The following is a 7,439-nucleotide window of genomic DNA, read 5'->3' as shown; positions in this document are numbered from 1 at the left end:
GTTCACTGGGTTGACAGGATTTAATGGGGCAGATCTGGTTTGAGGTCTCTCATTCAGATGGTGGCTAGGGCTTGAGTGACCGGAAGGCTCAACTGGGCTGGACATCCAAGATGTTACTTTCACTCCCATGTCTGGCACCTGGACCAGGATGGAACGGCTGGAGGCTGGCAGAGCGTCTCTCTTCCTCCACATGCCTAGCTAAGGCTTCCTCAAGCATGGTAGTGTCAGGGAAATCCCAGCTCATACATGGTGGTTGGCTTCCCCCAGTGGAAATACTGGGGGAATACTTTGCCCAGTTATTAAAGTGCTGAGGGATGTAGTGTATGGTGTGGTTACCTTCAGAGTCAACCTACCACATGAATTTATGTCTCTTTCTATTTCACGTAGTCTTATAAGAGATATCTATTTCTTTGCAATCTTTTTTGGAAGTAGGCAAGTGTGAAGATGACACAAATGGTGCTTTACTCTTTTCTCGGGCTTGATGATTTGCCATGTACCCTCACTTCTGTTACTTGATCTGGTCTTCGCAATAACCACGTACATGGACAGATCAGCAACTTTATCCCCATTTCTTATAGATATGAACACTGATGGTCAAAAAGGATTAGTGACTTGCCCCAGATAACATGACCAGAAAATATAGATGGACTCTGGCTGGGTGTGTCTGACATGACCATCTTTGTTCCCAAGCATCCAGGGAGGCACTAAACCAAAAAACCAAATTCACTGCCATTGAGTCAATTCTGACTCATAGCAACCCCCTTTAGGTTTTCAAGGTGGTAAATCTTTAGGGAAGTAGATTACCCAGTCTTCCTTCCATGGAGTGGATATTGGGTTTGAACCACCAACCTTCTAGTTAGCAGTCACATGCTTAGGCACTATGCCACCAGAGCTCCTTAGCAGAGTCTAAACCCAGGTGTGACTCGCAGATCCCCTGCACAGCAGGGTGCCACCTATCACTCCCATCCACAGCAGGAGCTTAATGGAGTGCTCCCAGCACTAGTGCTTGAGTGAAACTGCTTAAGTCCAAACAAGCTCTGCACAACTGGCCATGGGCCTGGGATCTTTCATAGGCCTTCATTTCTTTCTTTCTTTTTTAAATTTTTTATCATCCTTGATACATACATAGGAGCTCTGGTGGCATACTGCCTAAGGCATTTGACTGCTAAGCAGAAGGCTGGAGGTTCAAACCCACCAGCCGCTCCTCTGAAGGAAGACTGGGCAATCTACTTCCATAGTGATCCTGCATCGGAAACCCAAGGAGGGGTTGCTATGAGTCATATCCGACTCAATGGCAGTGAGAGATATATACATAACAAAACACTTGTCATTTCAACATTTTTTCACAGGTACTATTCAGTGTTCCTCAAGTTGTTCAGCCATCACCCTTATCCATGCTCAGATTTTTCCATCACCCATAACAGAAATTGATGAGCCCTGGTGGTACAGCGGTTAAGCACTCAGCTGCCAACCTGAAGGTTGGTGATTTGAACCTACCAGCCATTTCATGGCATAAAGATATGGCAGTCTGCGTCTATAAAAATTACAGCCTTGGGAATGGTATGGGGAAGTGCTATTCTATCCTAAAAGAGTGCCTGTGAGTCAGAATCGACTCAATGGCAAAGATATGTTTTTTCACTGTGGAAAGCAATATGGTGATTCCTTAAAAAATTGGAATTAGAAATATCATTTGACCTAGCAATTCCATTACTAGGTATATATCCTAAAGAAGTGAGAACCAGGACAAGAACAGATTTATGCACACCCATGTTCACTGAAGCACTATTTACTATAGCAAAAAGATGGAAACAACGTACATGCTCATCAACAGAAGAGTGGGTAACCAAACTATGGTACACACACACACAATGGAATACTTTGCAACCCTGAAGAATAACAGAATCTGCAAAACACCGCATAACGTGGATGAACTTGGAGGATATCACGCTAAGTGAAATAAGTCAATCACAGAAGGAAAAATATTGTATTAGTCCATTATTGTAAAAAGTCAAGGAAAGGTTTATATATGGAAGGAATTTTTTGTTGTTGTTGGTTACCAGGGGTGGGAGGGGGGAGAGGGAACAGTGCTAGATAGGTAGAGATAAGTATTGATTTGGTTGAAGAGAAGAACAATGTACCAAATATGAGTGATCAACACGGTGGAAATTGAGGAAGAGGAAGACATAGAGAGGTGCATGGGAGGTACAGACAACAAAAATGAACCCTTTTGCACATAGACTACTGTGTTGTCAGCAATGGCAAACACTGATCTATAGGTGGATAGGTGAGTGGACATGATGAACTATTAGGTCTGTCTATGCAGGGGGGAGTGTGTGCATGACCATGTATAGTGTTGACTAACAATGTTTCTACAAGTGTATTTATATGATCTGTAAGAATTCCCAGGTATATAGTAGAGCTGACAAGGGACAATGTTGTAGTCACTTCTTCGGCATAGCCAGCTACTCAGATTTGGGTTTGTTTGGTTTAATAGAAATTCATTGTCCCCCAAACACTGAGCCTTGCTTTTCCCCTCCCTCCAGTCCATACTTGTAACCACTATTCAACTTTGGTCTCTATACATTCTGTAGATTCTATTAGGTCTCTGTACCTTCTATACCTCCTATTCTAGCTAGTTCATACAATATCTGCCCCTTGCCCCTCATTTATTTCACTAAGCATAACGTTGATGATGGTTAATGCCTGCCTCTCAGGGTCATTGTGAGGATTAAAGAAATTAACACATCAAGTTAATACTTGATAAGTAGTCCCTAGTAGTGCAAACAGTGAAGCGCTCAACGATTAGCCAAAAAGTTGGCGATTCAAAGCCAGCCAGTGGTGCCTCTCCAGACGGGCTCAGTGATTGGCTTCTGAAAGGTCACAGCCATGAACAGTGTGGAGCAGTTTCAGTCTGCACACATGAAGTCACTATTAGCTGCAATTGACTCAATGGTAGCTAACAGCAAGAATATTGGATAAGAACTTTAAAAAGAAATCTCCCAATGAGATAATTTGCTATGAAGAGGGCCCTGGGCTAATCAGGGAGCTTTGGTAGCACAGTGGTTAAAGCATTCGGCTGCTAACCAAAGGGTCAGCGATTTGAACCCACCAGCCGCTCCATGGGAGAAAGATCAGGCAGTCTGCTTCTGTAAAGATGCACAGCCCTGGAAACCCTATAAGGCAATTCTACTCCCTGCTGTAGGGTTGCTGTGAGTCCGAGTCAGCTCGATCACAGTGGGTTTGGTTTGAGTTTTGGCTAGGATCTCCTTCCCTATGCATTTCTTGATTTTACATGGGCCATTGTCTGTGTAAAATTATTGTGAAAGCTAGACAATGGATAAGGAAAACTGAAAAGAGCTTATGCTTTCTGGAGTTGTGGTGCTGGTGAAGAATACTGAAAGTACTATGGACTGCCAGAAGAATGAACAAATCTGTCCTGGATGAAGTACAGCCAGAATGCTCCTTGGAAGCAAGAATGGCCAGACTTCATGTCACCTACTTTGGTCATGTTGTCAGAAGGGTCCCATTCCCTGGAGAAGGATATCATGCTTGGTAAAATAGAGGGTCAATGAAAAAGGGGACGGCCCTCAACGAGATGGACTGACACAGTGGCTGCAATGATGCGCTCAGGTATAGCAAGGATCGTGAGGCTGGTGCAGGACCAGGCAATGTTTCGTTCTGTTGTATGTAGGGTCGTTATGAGTTGGAGATGACTAGACGGCAAGGAACAACAAAAACGATTGCCCCAGCTGATCGTGAAGTCTTATTTTGTTTAAAATTGTGTATTGCTGAATAGACTGAAAGCCCTAAGTCTATACCAGTGCCTGCCCAAGTATCCTGATTTCAGCTGCACGACACAGTTATAAAATAATGTCAGGACTTGTAGGCACATCCCCCTGTTCCCCTCTGACATGCACTCACACTCTCTTGTCAATTATTCACCGTGACATTCTCTGCCCCAGTGCCCATTCCCTCTCTCCTCTCACTCTCATTCTCTAAGGGGTCTACCCTTCCAGACTCATCTTCCCACCACTGCACTTCTTGTTCACACACTTGCTCATCTCAACATACAAAGACTCCCTTACACCTGTGGACACATGTCCTTGACCTTCTGCCTCCCAGTGTGTTTTGCTTCTTCAGACCCTCAGGATACACATATTTCTGTGCTCACTGAGCCTGAAATGCCCCCTTCCCATCAGAAGTCCCTAAGGACAGAAGGAGAAGTTTCTGTAACCATGCCGAGCAAGGCAGGACGTAGACCCATGTATGAGTGAGGAGGCTCTGGACACCTGGCTGCACATGCCTGGGGATGTTTGGCTCATGAAGCCCTTTACCATTGGGTGCAAGGGGGCCAGAGAACAGGCTTCCCTGTGCCCACCTGGATCCAGCACCCACAGCCGTCATGCTACCCGCCACGGTTACGCTAGCTGCAGCTTAAAGAGGTAAGTGCTCCTGACACAGGGAAGGCTTGACTGGAGCGAAGCTGCCTGCTTTTTTTTCTCCAGCTTAGGGTGGGGGGAGAACGGAGCTGAGTATGCACCTATTGAGAATGGCAAAGAGCCAAAAATAGCTAGGAGCAACAGCATCTTATCTGACAGGCCCAGAAATAGACCTCATTTTGGAGCGTGCCAGAACTACAGACCGAGTGATTCTGAGGCCTGCAGCACACCCACAAAAATACGCAGGGGGGCTCTCAGGCCACGCGAGGGCTTCCATGCCCTCTTCTCCTACAACTTCTCCAAGCAAGAGCTCTGTGGCCCTGAGGAGTCCTTAAAGGCTGAGATTTAAGGCTGAAGAAACAAGGCCCAGGGACAAGGATATGAGGATGGCATCTGATGTAACATTTCAAGGAAGGAAGAAATGTGAGATCGCTGGTAAATATGGAGCTCTGGTACCGCAGTGCCTAAGGGATTTGACTGCTAACCAGAAGGTTAGCAGTTCAAACCCACCAGCTGTTCCACAGAAGAAAGATAGGGCAGTCTACTTCCATTGAAGATTTACTGCCTTGGAAACCCAAGGGGGGTCGCTATGAGTTAGAATCGACTTGATGGCAGTGGGTTAAGTTTTTTTTTTCCTTTTTTTGATAACTATGGAAGATGTGAAATAGGAGAAACAAAGACAGGAAATGAATGGATTTAGGAAGGTAAAGCCTAGGGGGTCACATGAACATAGAAATACTGAACATGAAAAATGATCTGAAGAATTTAGCTAGATCCCAAAGGTCATCCTTGGCAGAAAAAAGAAAAAGAAAGAAAAGCCCTGGTTTTCCCAGCAGGATGTGCAATGTGTTGCTTCGTAGCAATCTTTTCTCCTATTTTTGTTTTCTTCTCTTTTGTTTTGATATAAAAGTCAAGTGTAACAATTCATACATCTTCAATTTGAATAGCTGAAATTGCAGAAAGGAAAGAGAGGCATGGTGCAGGGAGGAAGGCTACAGGATTCCAGAGAACATTACTGAGGAGATGTTGTTGTTGTTGTTGTGTGCCGTCGAGTCGGCCCCGACTCATAGCGACCCCTCCTTGGGTTTCCGAGGCAGTATCACTACGGAAGTAGGAATGCCCAACCTTCCTTCCGAGGAGTGGCTGGTGGGTTTGAACCGCCAGGCTTCTGGTTGGCAGTCAAGTGCCTTAGCCACTATGCTACCAGAGCTCCCTGAGGAGATAGTCATGTTCTAATAGGAAGAAGGAGCCCCTGGTGGGAGATGGCTAATGCTGTCCACTGCCCACTGAAAAGGTAGAAGCTTGGGTCCACCCAGAGGGAGCTCGGAGGAAAAGCCTGGCAACCACTTCTGAAAAATCAGCCATTGAAAACCCTATGGAACACAGTTCAACTATGACACATACCGGGTCACCATGAGTAGGTGTGGACTCCATGATGCAACTGGTTTAATAGGGGGAAGACTGAGGAGATAACACTGAATAAAAGACAAACAAGTGAAGGAAGGGAGGGAAAGAGGGAAAAAAAGAGAGAATGAAGGATAGAGGCAGGGAGAGACAAAATGAAAATGTAGATAAGAGATTCACTTGAATTCTGTGAACACATCTTGAACTTGCCATGTACAAGATATGTGGTCTGGGAGGAGTACATACAGATGATTAAGAAACAAACCTTGTGTCTGGCTACCATTACTGAACATTTTCATCAGGACTCAATATATGGATCCTAATCTAAAGGAAGAAAAACATGGAACAGAATGTCCAGTTCTTATGGAAGCCAGACTTACTGTATCCTTTAAGAGACTGGGGGAACCTCAGAACCTATTGTCCCCAGATAATCTATTTAAAGATTATCTTGAACCAAAACTAACCAATGAAATCATCTTTAAACTAAACAACAATGGCTTAGCTCAATTAATAAAGGCCGTCAGCCTTGAACATTGTGCTCCTTTAAAGAATTGTCCATATGCAATCAATTGACAGCAGTAACTCTAAAGCACAGATGGGAACTTTTAGGCACATGGAGAGTAAAAGTTAACGATGCTGAAACAAAATGGATTGAAACAGTGAGAATGCTGACACAGTGTGAAGAACGTAACCAATGGCATTGAGCTGCACATGCAGAAGTTGTTGAATGAGTGTAAATTTGTTGTGCATATTTTCACCAAAAAATTTTAAAACACAGAGGAACCACCCTTGCTTTTAAGGAGATTATGGTCTACTTGAGATGGAGAACAGGTCAACCAATCAATCACAACATAAGAGAATTGCTACAAAATATTACAGGCAATGCTCAGTTGGGGCAGAGAGAAAGGAACAACCGAGTTTTGATCTGAGGTCATGAGAGAAGGGTCCCCTGAGCAGGTGACATTTACCTGGGTCTGGACAACTGATGTGTGTGTATAGGGGGTGAGTGGAAGGAGTGAAGCTGTGTCCCATAAACTTGTGTACCCCGAGGTTGGGTTTCTTTCTAGTGGCAGGTCTCATCACCCTAGATGTCCTTAGCATCTGAGACAGCAGTTTCCAAGCATCTATGTGAACAGTGCTTGTCCAAAGGTCAGTTTCCACTGCTCACAGCAAAATGAGACAAATAAGGACAAGTCAAGACTTTTTCACAAGCAAATCATATTTTGTTTAAAGGACTTTTATTAGGATGGTAGGTCCTTTCTAATTGTTTGGTGGCAAAAATGCCTTGTCTTGTAACAAAATGATGTTGATAGTGACCAGATCCCAACTCACGGTGACCTCATGTGTTTTAGAGTAGAACTGTGTCCCACAGGGTTTCAATGTCTGATCAGCAATAGATCATTAGGCCTTTCTTCCAAGGTGCCTTTGGGCAGAACTGAACCTTCAACCTTTTGGTTAGCAGCTGAATGCACCACCTGGGGATTCTGATGGTGATAGTTGTTGTTGTTGTTGTTAAGTGCCGTCGAGTCGTTTCCGACTCATAGCGACCCCATGCACAGCAGAACGAAACACTGCCCGATCCCGCACCAGCCCCAC

The sequence above is a fragment of the Orycteropus afer genome, unplaced genomic scaffold (assembly GCF_000298275.1).
Source record: "Orycteropus afer afer isolate SDZICR_OR568_19922 unplaced genomic scaffold, OryAfe1.0 scaffold00497, whole genome shotgun sequence".
In the NCBI taxonomy this organism is placed as follows: Eukaryota; Metazoa; Chordata; class Mammalia; order Tubulidentata; family Orycteropodidae; genus Orycteropus; species Orycteropus afer.
The sequence above is the reverse complement of the archived record's forward strand: the minus strand, read 5'-3'. Positions refer to the sequence as shown.